Source organism: Athene cunicularia (genome assembly GCF_003259725.1).
Source record: "Athene cunicularia isolate RWA chromosome 17 unlocalized genomic scaffold, athCun1 chr17_part1, whole genome shotgun sequence".
NCBI classification, from domain to species: domain Eukaryota; kingdom Metazoa; phylum Chordata; class Aves; order Strigiformes; family Strigidae; genus Athene; species Athene cunicularia.
Window position 1 is genome coordinate 6,902,499 of NW_020799122.1, and position 9,746 is coordinate 6,912,244.

Consider the following 9,746-nt stretch of genomic DNA (forward strand, 5'->3'; position numbering starts at 1 on the left):
TGCGCGGGGCGGCAGGGTTTGGCCCGATGGGGCCCAGCCGGGCTGGGCTCCGGACCTGCGCTGCTGGGGGATGAGGGGGTGTCTGGCCGCCCTCCTCATCCCGTGTCCGCCCCGCAGCGCCGGTCTGTGTCTGGAGCCCAGCTCCGTGCCGCGGAGTTCGCCCGGCTCCGCCGTTCTCGGGAGCGGGACACGGGCTCTGAAGACCCGGTAACTGTGCCCCGGCCGGGGCAGAGACCCCGCCAGGTTAGTTGGTGTCAGCGGGCACCTGCTTGTTGCATGCCGGCACTTGTGTCCAGTTACCTTCCCGATGTGTGGCCGGGAACAACCTGAGAGAGAGCTGGCGTTTGTGTGGTGGGAGATGCCGATGCTCTGCTCCGGAGAGAGCGTTGCTTGCCTAAAATCAGCCCTGCTGACTTGAACGCTAAATTCGGAGGAATCTGCTTGCTTACTACCTGTAGGCATGTGTGGCATTAACTCTGTGAATTTAGGATTGAAAATTTACTGCTTGGGAAAGAAGTACCGTAAAGAAAATCCTCTTTCTTCAGGTCCAAGGACTAGGAAGCTTGCATGTTTAATTAAATTTGTAAAAGATTTTTTGGAAGGGATAGATGCAGTCAGGTTGTCGTGCATTTTTCATTGCATCATTGCAATTTCCTCATGTTAGTCTTTGGCACCATGTTGCTACTCAGGTTTCTTGCCCAAGATGGCTTATACATTCTAAACTCAATTGTCTATTTTAACGGGTTTGAAATATCTTAAAATGTGGGAAGGCTGCTGTATTTGTACAGTTTGCCTGTGGAGGATATGAAATGTGCAGCGTACTGGCTTTCTACTTCAGTATTGGGAGCTGTGCCCTTTTGTGGTCACACAGCTCTTTGTGTGATGCTGTACGCTGATGATTCTAGGCTTCAAGGTTCAACATGATGTTGCTCTATTTAACTGTTATTAGTGCAGTTTACATCTGCATGAATCTGAGTAATGGGCTTGTCCTCAGTGCACAGTTTGTTCCTGCCTAGTCTCTTATATTTTATATGCAGGACCATAAAAAGCTGAATATCTTGGGAGGATAGGAGATAAACACATGGGTGCAGTCGGGGATGTGCCATCTCAGAGTGCCTCAGTCCTGTAGGAAGGAAGAAGAGTTTAAGGATAACTTCTGAGTCACTGAAAAGATATCTAATTTAAGTGACAGTTCCTATTCTCTCCCAGTTCTGGGAGTGCTGCCCCAGTTTGAGTGCTTTAATTGCATGTATTCATCCTTTCCAGAGTTTTTAGTTTCTTTCTGACTTTGAATCTCCAACATCTTATAACATTTCCTTTTGGTTGGCATCTTCGTTGCTGCTGTAATGTATGAGAATTCCTTGGTGCTGTGAGGGTCGTGAGTGGTTTAGTGTGCAGTTTCTAAAAATAACGATAGTGCCATGGTGATTTTCTACTGTATGCATTTTGGTAATAAAATTTGATTACACCATATAAATCACCTGTGCATGCCCTGTGAAATGCTGACCTGCTGCCACCCCTGGGTGCCCAATACTTTACCTCTGGCAAAAGTCCCTCATTCGTCAAAGTGCTCTGTGCTTACGCCTGCATGCCTGTCTCTGTTTGCATTCCCTTTTTCTCCTTGGGCATGTTACTCAATCCAGCCTGACATTCTCTAGGCTAGGAAGATGCACCATGAAACAAAATGCATTTTTACTTCCCAGCAGATAGTTTCTTTGCTTGCCACGCTGTGGGAGCAGCAGAGAAGAACCATTCTGCAGGGACTGGAACTGCTCTGTCGGAGGGAAGCACTGTCTGGATGCTGCTTAACAATCCTGTCTTTCTGCTGAAGCCCTTGTCTGTCAGTATTGTTCCTCAGCCCTTCGCTTCCTCTGCCTACTCTTCCGCCATGCAGGAAGCGGCTGGTTAGATGAAGAGAGTTTGTAAAGCATTGTTAGTATTGCAGAGCATCCCCTTCAGCAGTGTAAAAAGTGTCCATTAAGAACGGGGATGCAGAGTTCAAAACTCTTTTAAGTTCCACTTAAACATGTGGGAACAGTCCTTGGAGAGCTGGCTAGAAAACTTCCGCGTTGTGTAATGTTTAAGAAAATAAAATAAACTTCCTGTTTCCCAGGCAGTTCTATTAATAAGTCCTTCTTTTTTTCTGCTCCATCCTTAGCTAATAATGGCAACTGGGTGCTTGGGGTAATTAATATGAAGTCGTGCTCAAGACAAGTACTTAAGCATCAAGATGAAGACCTTTTTGATGTATTGGACATGGTGTTTGGAGACTGATTTAGGCATAAATCAAATGAATTGCTTGTGATTAGTAAATTACTTGATGACTCTGGTGCATTTTATTTTTCCTTCCATACAACAGTACGTTTGATATGGGAGTTGCCTTCTACGCTTGGGAGACAGAAGGAGAAAATATTAGTCTCCTAATGTGAGGTTATCACCAATCTTAGCTGGGTGTTGCTAATCTATTTGCGTCAGTAGGCTAAAAGGCCTTGTAACAATAATAGTTTTGGGCTGCAACTTGAAAAGAAAATGAACAATATTTTGGCTCTAATGCTCGAGAGCTCTTACTGAGATAAACCCCTTTGTAGCATTCTTGGAAAATTGCTGCCTTCTGTTTTAGAGGTGGCCTTCTGTGGTGGGGGAGAGAAGGGGTTGTACTTGGATGTCCTTTGAGGTGGCATTTGCTTATGTAAACGTTGGATTTTTTTCACCCATGGTGTTATCTTTAAACAATTTGACAAATACCGTGTGCCAAGTCAGTGAGCCTTCTAAAGAAATGCTTGTTTGCGATGGTTAGCATGAAGCAATTCACGTACTTCACTTTGCTTGAGCAGTAAAGTGATAACAATGTGAAGAATTTTTTAAGGCTTTCTTTTTCTACTGTGTAAAGGGATAGTCTTAATGCTAAATTACATCTACCTCTGTAATAGCCGATCTCCTGTTATTACTACTTTCTGACTTCCCTCATGAAAATATTTGTGTAGACCTATGCAACTGGAAGTATGCACTTCATGGGAATAGAGACCGTTGAACCAGAATGATGTTTTCTACTTTGTATCTGGAGATGTTGCATTGTTGCAAGGACACGTGATGGTAGTATTTGTCAATATAACGGTTTTCCTACTGATCCCAATTAACTGCAGGGCTGGAGCATCTCTGCTGCTGAAGTTCCAGACAATTTGAACTGGTGCAATTAATCCCAGCGGCCTAGAGACAGACTGAAGTGGTAAACTTTGACTGCAGCTACCTCTTCTGTGGTGGTGCTGAGCATCTTCTGCTGGACTAATTCTCTTGGCTTTAAGAAACAGAGCAGACATAACCCTTGTCTCTTTTCAGTTACAAGTGTCTGGTTGCCTCTCCTGTAATGATGATGTCCTCCTTGGCCTTGTGATACTTTCTTCTCCAAAGTTCATATATGTGACTGCCTATTGCTCCTTGTTATCAGCTTCCTCACGTGAAACTACATCAGCTCCCATTCTGCTGAGATCTTCACATCTGCTTTCATCACTTATTTCTTACCCTGGTATCTTCTCTTTGATCTCCTAAGTTCTGGCTGTCCAAACTCCCACACAAATTCTGTTGTTCACTTTTCACGTGTACCGAAGAGCGTAACTGCAGTGCTGCAGCTGGACTCTGCAGCATTTGCTTTGCTTCAGGCCTCTCCTCTGAATGATTTTGCTTTTTAGGTCCATCTCTGGACTCTTGCGGCTGTTGGAGAACGCTGTGTCCATGCTGCTCAGGGATAGCTGATCACTTAGTTCTTTCGGAAGTGCCTCCATGGATCAATTGAGAAACTTTTCTATCATAGCACTTGCAATCATAAAAAAGTTTAATCTTATTTCTGATCAATACTTTATCTTCTGTCATGATGTCATTTAATTCTTCATTTCAGACTCTATTTATGTAACTATTTTACTCTCCAAGATGTTTGAATACTCTGTATTGTACTGTGCATAATGTAGTAAAATTCTTAGCAACTGAAGATTCAGAGGAAGCAGGGGAATCTTTTCTGTGTGAGGCTTTCACCTGTTTTCCATTCACAGTCATCTGGAAAAGGAGGATCTGGGGGTTTTTTGTGTTACAGAAATCTGTTTATGATAAAAAGAGCGAAATTCTAATACTGTTCTGTAATCTAGACTGGAGTTCCTCTCCGAACCTATGTACATTTAGTTACAACATCTTCATGGTTTGTGTGTCTTGTATCCTGCTGGGACAGTTGTGGAGCTTTTAGCCAGGCCTTGGTAATTTGTCATGAAGGGTTGAGCAACACAAAGTTGTATCAAACAAGTGAAGCAATGTTACAGTTTGAAATTCCAGTTGATACCTTTCCTTCTGCTGAAAGGTATTTGCCAACAGCTTCTCAATCACCTATCTCCTGGCTAATCCCAAGGGACAAATGTGGATACCCTGAGCCAGTTTAACACAAGGTGAAACTGCGTTCAAGAACGTGTTAAATAACTCCACGCATTTATGTATAATGTGCATTAGAATAGCAAGCAAAAAAGATCGTATTTTCTGGGTCTGTAGGGAGTAGAGGCCTGTTCTTTTTGTAAATTGTAAAATGTGTGGTTTGTTGAAGGCCCTGTTCTCATGCACTTGGGAAGTCTGGTGCAAGGGTAGAACTGTAGGTCAATGATTTAGTCGTAGATAAAGCCTTTCAAGCTGTGGGAAGTGGATGCGTTGGTGTGAATTCTGGGTTCTGTTACCTTCTCTGATTTAGGCATGCTGAAGACGCAAATGAACTCTTCGTAATCAATCAAATCAGTTCTTGACAGCTGCTGCGAAGACTTTGAGAAGAAATACAGAGATTGGCTTTGGCACAAGGAAACTTTTCAGTGCAGTGTCAGTTATTAATAGACTTGGCCAGCAACCTCCTAAAGCGAGAGCTTTGCTGGGCTGGAGGGTGCACTGTGACAATGAATGTCAGGGGAGACTGGCTGGCACGCTGGCTGCCTGCCTCTGTCACTCTGCCTGGACCCAGAGGTCATACAGGGAGGGCAGGAGGAGAGGGATGCTGGAGACCAGGGAGTCTCTCAAAAGTCTTTACTCAAACTTGGTCTCTGGTCATCAGACCTGCCTTAGTGTGAATAATGTATTAAACTGGTGGTGTGTGTCCACTCAGTGTTCAAAGGGGTTGATTGGAAGTGAGTTTTCAGATGTAAATACATACAAGAGAAACTTGCTCTTGCATAAGTTTGCCTTGCATATAAACAAACAATTGTGGATTAGGCAAGCGTTGCTTTATGTTCATGTACGTACAGGACCAGGTATATAACTCTTGAGAGATGCAATCTTGGGATGTTCTTCCATGATCATTTTTTGCCCTACCTTGCAGGAGATTGGAGAAGCCTGGTGGTTCTCAGGTTTATTTAGCAGAGACCTTTGTCCTATTTGCAGAGTGATAATGAATGAAGGATACTGGCTGACTTCTGTGAGATGTGGATGCAGCTTTTGGCTTGAGCATATCAACTGTAACTGTTGATGTTATGTGAGAGTCTCTCTTGCAGAAAGGCAGCCTGCATGTCACTGACGTGGTCTCTCACCCTTCTGTTTTTGGTGGGATGGGATGTATTCTGAACTCTGTAGTGAAGTGAATGCCTGTAGGATCCCCAGAGTCTGAGTGAAATGAAACAACAAAACTGATCCAAGGCAACTGATTGTGCCTTTGGAGAATGTGCAGCAGGCTTTTGGTCTTTCAACACATTCTGTGGGACATTATTTGGTGACCAGGACTAGATGCCTTGGTAAGTAGTAGAAGGTGACTCCTTATCCTCATCTGCATTGGATTATTAGTCAGATTACTGAGATAAGGGAAAAAAAAAACAACCTCCAGGACTTCAGTATACTTATTCTTTCTTTTAATTGTTTTTTAAAAGAAACTATACCCATGATGAATCTGGGTGAATATTGAGCAGAAGCCTTAAATGGTTGACAAGTGTTAATAAAATGACATCAAAGCCATAATAAGGACTCGGTTTCCTGTGTGAGAGCCCTGCAAAACGGTGATGCTGCAGTTCTGTGCTCTCTTTTGCATATATTATAACATGATATGGTGTTGGGAGGAGGAGGAGCAGGGGGAGGGATTTTTTTTCCTTTCAGACCTACTTGTAGCAAATGGTAAATGAGCCTTTGTTCTTGTTCATGTCCTGTTGCTATATTTGTCCCTCTGAATGTGGGACATGAGAGCACTTTAATGATGCCCCAGACTTTGTCTCAGGTGGAGAAGTGTAGCTGTGATAACAAGTGTCAATGTGGAAAGGCAGCGGAGATGTCTTAGTTTTTCAAAGTCACATGTAAGCGAGCTGCAGGGGAGCTTCTGGCAGTTAAAGTGGCTTACAGTAGAGAATTCTGTAAGAGAAATTGTTGAAATTTTTAGATCATGAGTTGCTTGGGAAGGCAAAGCTGTTTGGTATGTGAATCTACATTGCTTAGCCTGAGAACAGGGGCTGTGAGAGAGCAAGCCTGGGCCCGGGCTGCTGGGGGGCCATTGTTTCTCCACCAGTTATATTCCTGGTTAATTTTCCAGTGCAGCAAGAAGTTGACTTTCTAATTGCTGAGTACTGAGCATGCCCTTTCTCTTGATCAATCCTTGGTTCTTCATGTGATATGATATGAGCTCGGTGGAACTTGCTGTTCTGGGCAATGGCTGTGTTTCCCCCACCCTGGCCAGTGCTCTCTGTGTTTGGCACTGGTCCCCAGTTGCCTTAATATATCGACTAGAATAGCTGATCACTTGTGCCAGGGTTCCTATAACGAGGTGACCTGGGTTTCCTTGTAGTGTTCACTGACCTGTGCTGTGTCACCTTAATGTATTAATGTAGTTGAATGTCACTAGACAGTTTAATTATTTAAGCAGCAGTGGCTGAGACGTTTAGATTTTTATGGCGTGGTGCGAGAAGCGCTGTGCAGGGTTAACTTTGGCTTTCTAAAAAGTGAGAAGTACTTACGTTTTCATCTTTCAGAAATGACATTTGAAAAGATAAGAGGTAATTGAAGGAGTCATGGTGGCCCATCCCAGCTGGGGTGGGCTGGGTGCTATCTCTGGGTGGCACACGAGTAGGCAGGGCTCCTCGGGGTGCTTCCAGGAGAGCGCCCAAAGGAGATGAGTCACTGCTGATTCCTGTGGGGTCACTTAAGGAACTGGAGACGGCGACCGCAGTGGCAGCTCTTCCTGCGCCGGAGGAGGAGAAGGGTCATTGCTCCAAGCACAGCTCCCTTTTCCTCTGCCCCCCTTTCTTTTCACCCTCCCTCCTGCATTTTTTATGTGTTAGCTAGTTGTCTGGTGATGAGGCTCAGATTATTGCTGGAAAATGCTGTGCACTTACTGAGAAGTCTTCTAGAAGCTATCTTAAAGCAGATGGTCTGAATCTGAATTACTGCCTGGTGCTACCAGGCTGGAAAGAGCAAATGCCTGTTTGAAAACTGTAGTTTCAGACTTAGCAGGTATTAAGATGTGGCCTGCGTGATCTAACTGAAGAGGATACAAGATACCTTGAGTTTTTGGCTTAAACCAGAACATCCTTCTGACAGCTTGCAGTAATGAGGAAAATATTGGTTTTATTAAGCAAAGCATGTCACTGTCTTACTCTTCCCTTTCTCCTTTGTCTCCATTTGGATAGATTACATGACTTTATTGTCAGCTTCTCCTCTGGCTATCTAGTGACTATCCATTTGGATGGTGTAGGCCTGAGGCCAGCTGCCACAGGCGCGTTTGGTCTCTGGTGACTGGTTTGCTGGCTGAGAGCCAGTTCTCAGATCAGTCCTGGTAGTTTTCTGCCTTCAAAATCCTGGGCTTGGTTCATGGAAACAGCTGGAATTGGAGGGCTGATGATCTACTAATGAAGCCTAGGTCAGGAAAACTGTTTCACTGTGGCCTAGGTGTTTGTTCATGATTTCTAGAAAAAGTGAATTTTTGTTCCTCATCTGTTCCTTCGTGTTGCTGTTCAGGATGGACTCATATTTATTGAATCTTTTCTTATGTGTGAATGATTGGCTTTGTGGTGGTGTTGGTCGGTTAATACTTCCCTACAAATTCCCTGTAGGAGAGCAGTTGTCTTGCCTCTAGCTATAATCATCTTGCCGTTACTAGGTTTATTATTCTGACCTAATAAAATTCCCCACTTGGTAAAAGAAATGCTTTTTTTTCCCTAAATATGATTAGAAAAGTCTGTCTGTTCTGAAGGAGCTGTGTGGATTAGTGCAGTGGCAGAATTCCTCTGAGGTTTTCTTTAGCAAGGACAAAGGCCAAGGAAGCATTGCTGAGTGTCTGCTTTAATTGCACCCCAGGCATGTAATTTCTTGCACAAATTATTATTTTACTATGGGATGTCTGCATGAACAAAGGAAGATTGGGTCCCCGCCATGCACACACCACTAAAGCTAATAAATACTATGCAGAGAAACTGTAAGCAACAGTGTCGGTTAACATCAGCTGGTTTAATGGCTCCTTGTGAGTAGCAGCCCAGCGTTAAGTGACCACTGAGGACAAATCTAAAGTCCCACTCAAGTGTTTTGCCTTCTGTTTTGTGGCTTGTAGCTCTGTGAGTGGTGGGGCCAGTGTGCCTGCTGCTGCCACAGGCAGCTCTGATGCCATTGCCGCAGGCAGTCACGCTTTTTTGGACCCCATCCATGAGAGGCCTCAACTCTGCTGTTACCCCAGCAGAAGGCTCTAACTTTTGGCTGGGTTAATGAGGTGGTTAGAGGAGCATATGGGAGCAAGGTAAATGCAGAGCTGATGTGGATACGACCTCTTTTAGAGGCAGTAAGCTTCAGACCAGTTTCTTGTAAAACGACAGCTTTAGGCTAATAGAAGCTGATTTTGAAGAACGGTGCCCAGTTCAGAAAATCTGCTCTGTTCTTCCCCTGGCTTGAGTGTTAGAAACTTTCAAATGTAATTTTAAAGGATCTGATTCACTGTGTTTTAGAAAGCGGTTTAACTTCTGTGCTTGTTGTTTGTGATGACTGGCAGCAGCTCAAGGTAATGGAGGCATGACAAAAATTTTTCACTCTTTCCTGCCGGTGCCTGAGCCGGGGCTTCTGATGATATCCCAGTTAGAACTGGGCTGTGACATTTCTCCAAGAGGGACAGGGCTCTTCCATACCCTCACCCCAGTGTTACTGCCTCTGAATTTTGTGAATTTTTACTGTTTTGTTATTTTTTTGTATGTGTCAAGCTTTAAGGTTAAAAAACTGAGTACTCTATGTAGACCTTATGACTAAACAGCATTTTTTTCTTCTTAAGTAACTCTGAAATGTATTTGCAGAAGAATTCATTTTTAATGTGATGTCTATGTACTTGGCTCTCACTTTTTCCATTACTCAGGTTGGTTAAGGGAATTCAACGCTAGCAAGTTCCCAACTGTGATGTTTAGTGTTCCTCTCAAATTTATTTGCAAATTGGCTACTTAAAGCTTGCAGTCCTTTCAGGTTTTGGATTGTATTTTCATATATAATATCTGTAAACCAAAAGTTTCCTATAGTCTGTCACTCTCAAAAGCTAAAAGCTGAAAATGGAGGTCCTCTGCTTGCTGTAGATCTTGCTGTGGGTAGGGAGCCTCGGGTAATGGAAGCTTTGGTCTGTACTTATTTATCCTGTGTGTTAAAAAAATCCAAACTGTTCTCTTAAGGAAAAGTCATAATACTTTGGAAAGTGAGGCATGCAGTGCCCTCTGTCTGTAGATGCAAAAGGCAGGCAAGAATCTACAACTATATATTAAGTTGTCGATACTTTAAAACAGCAGATGAGC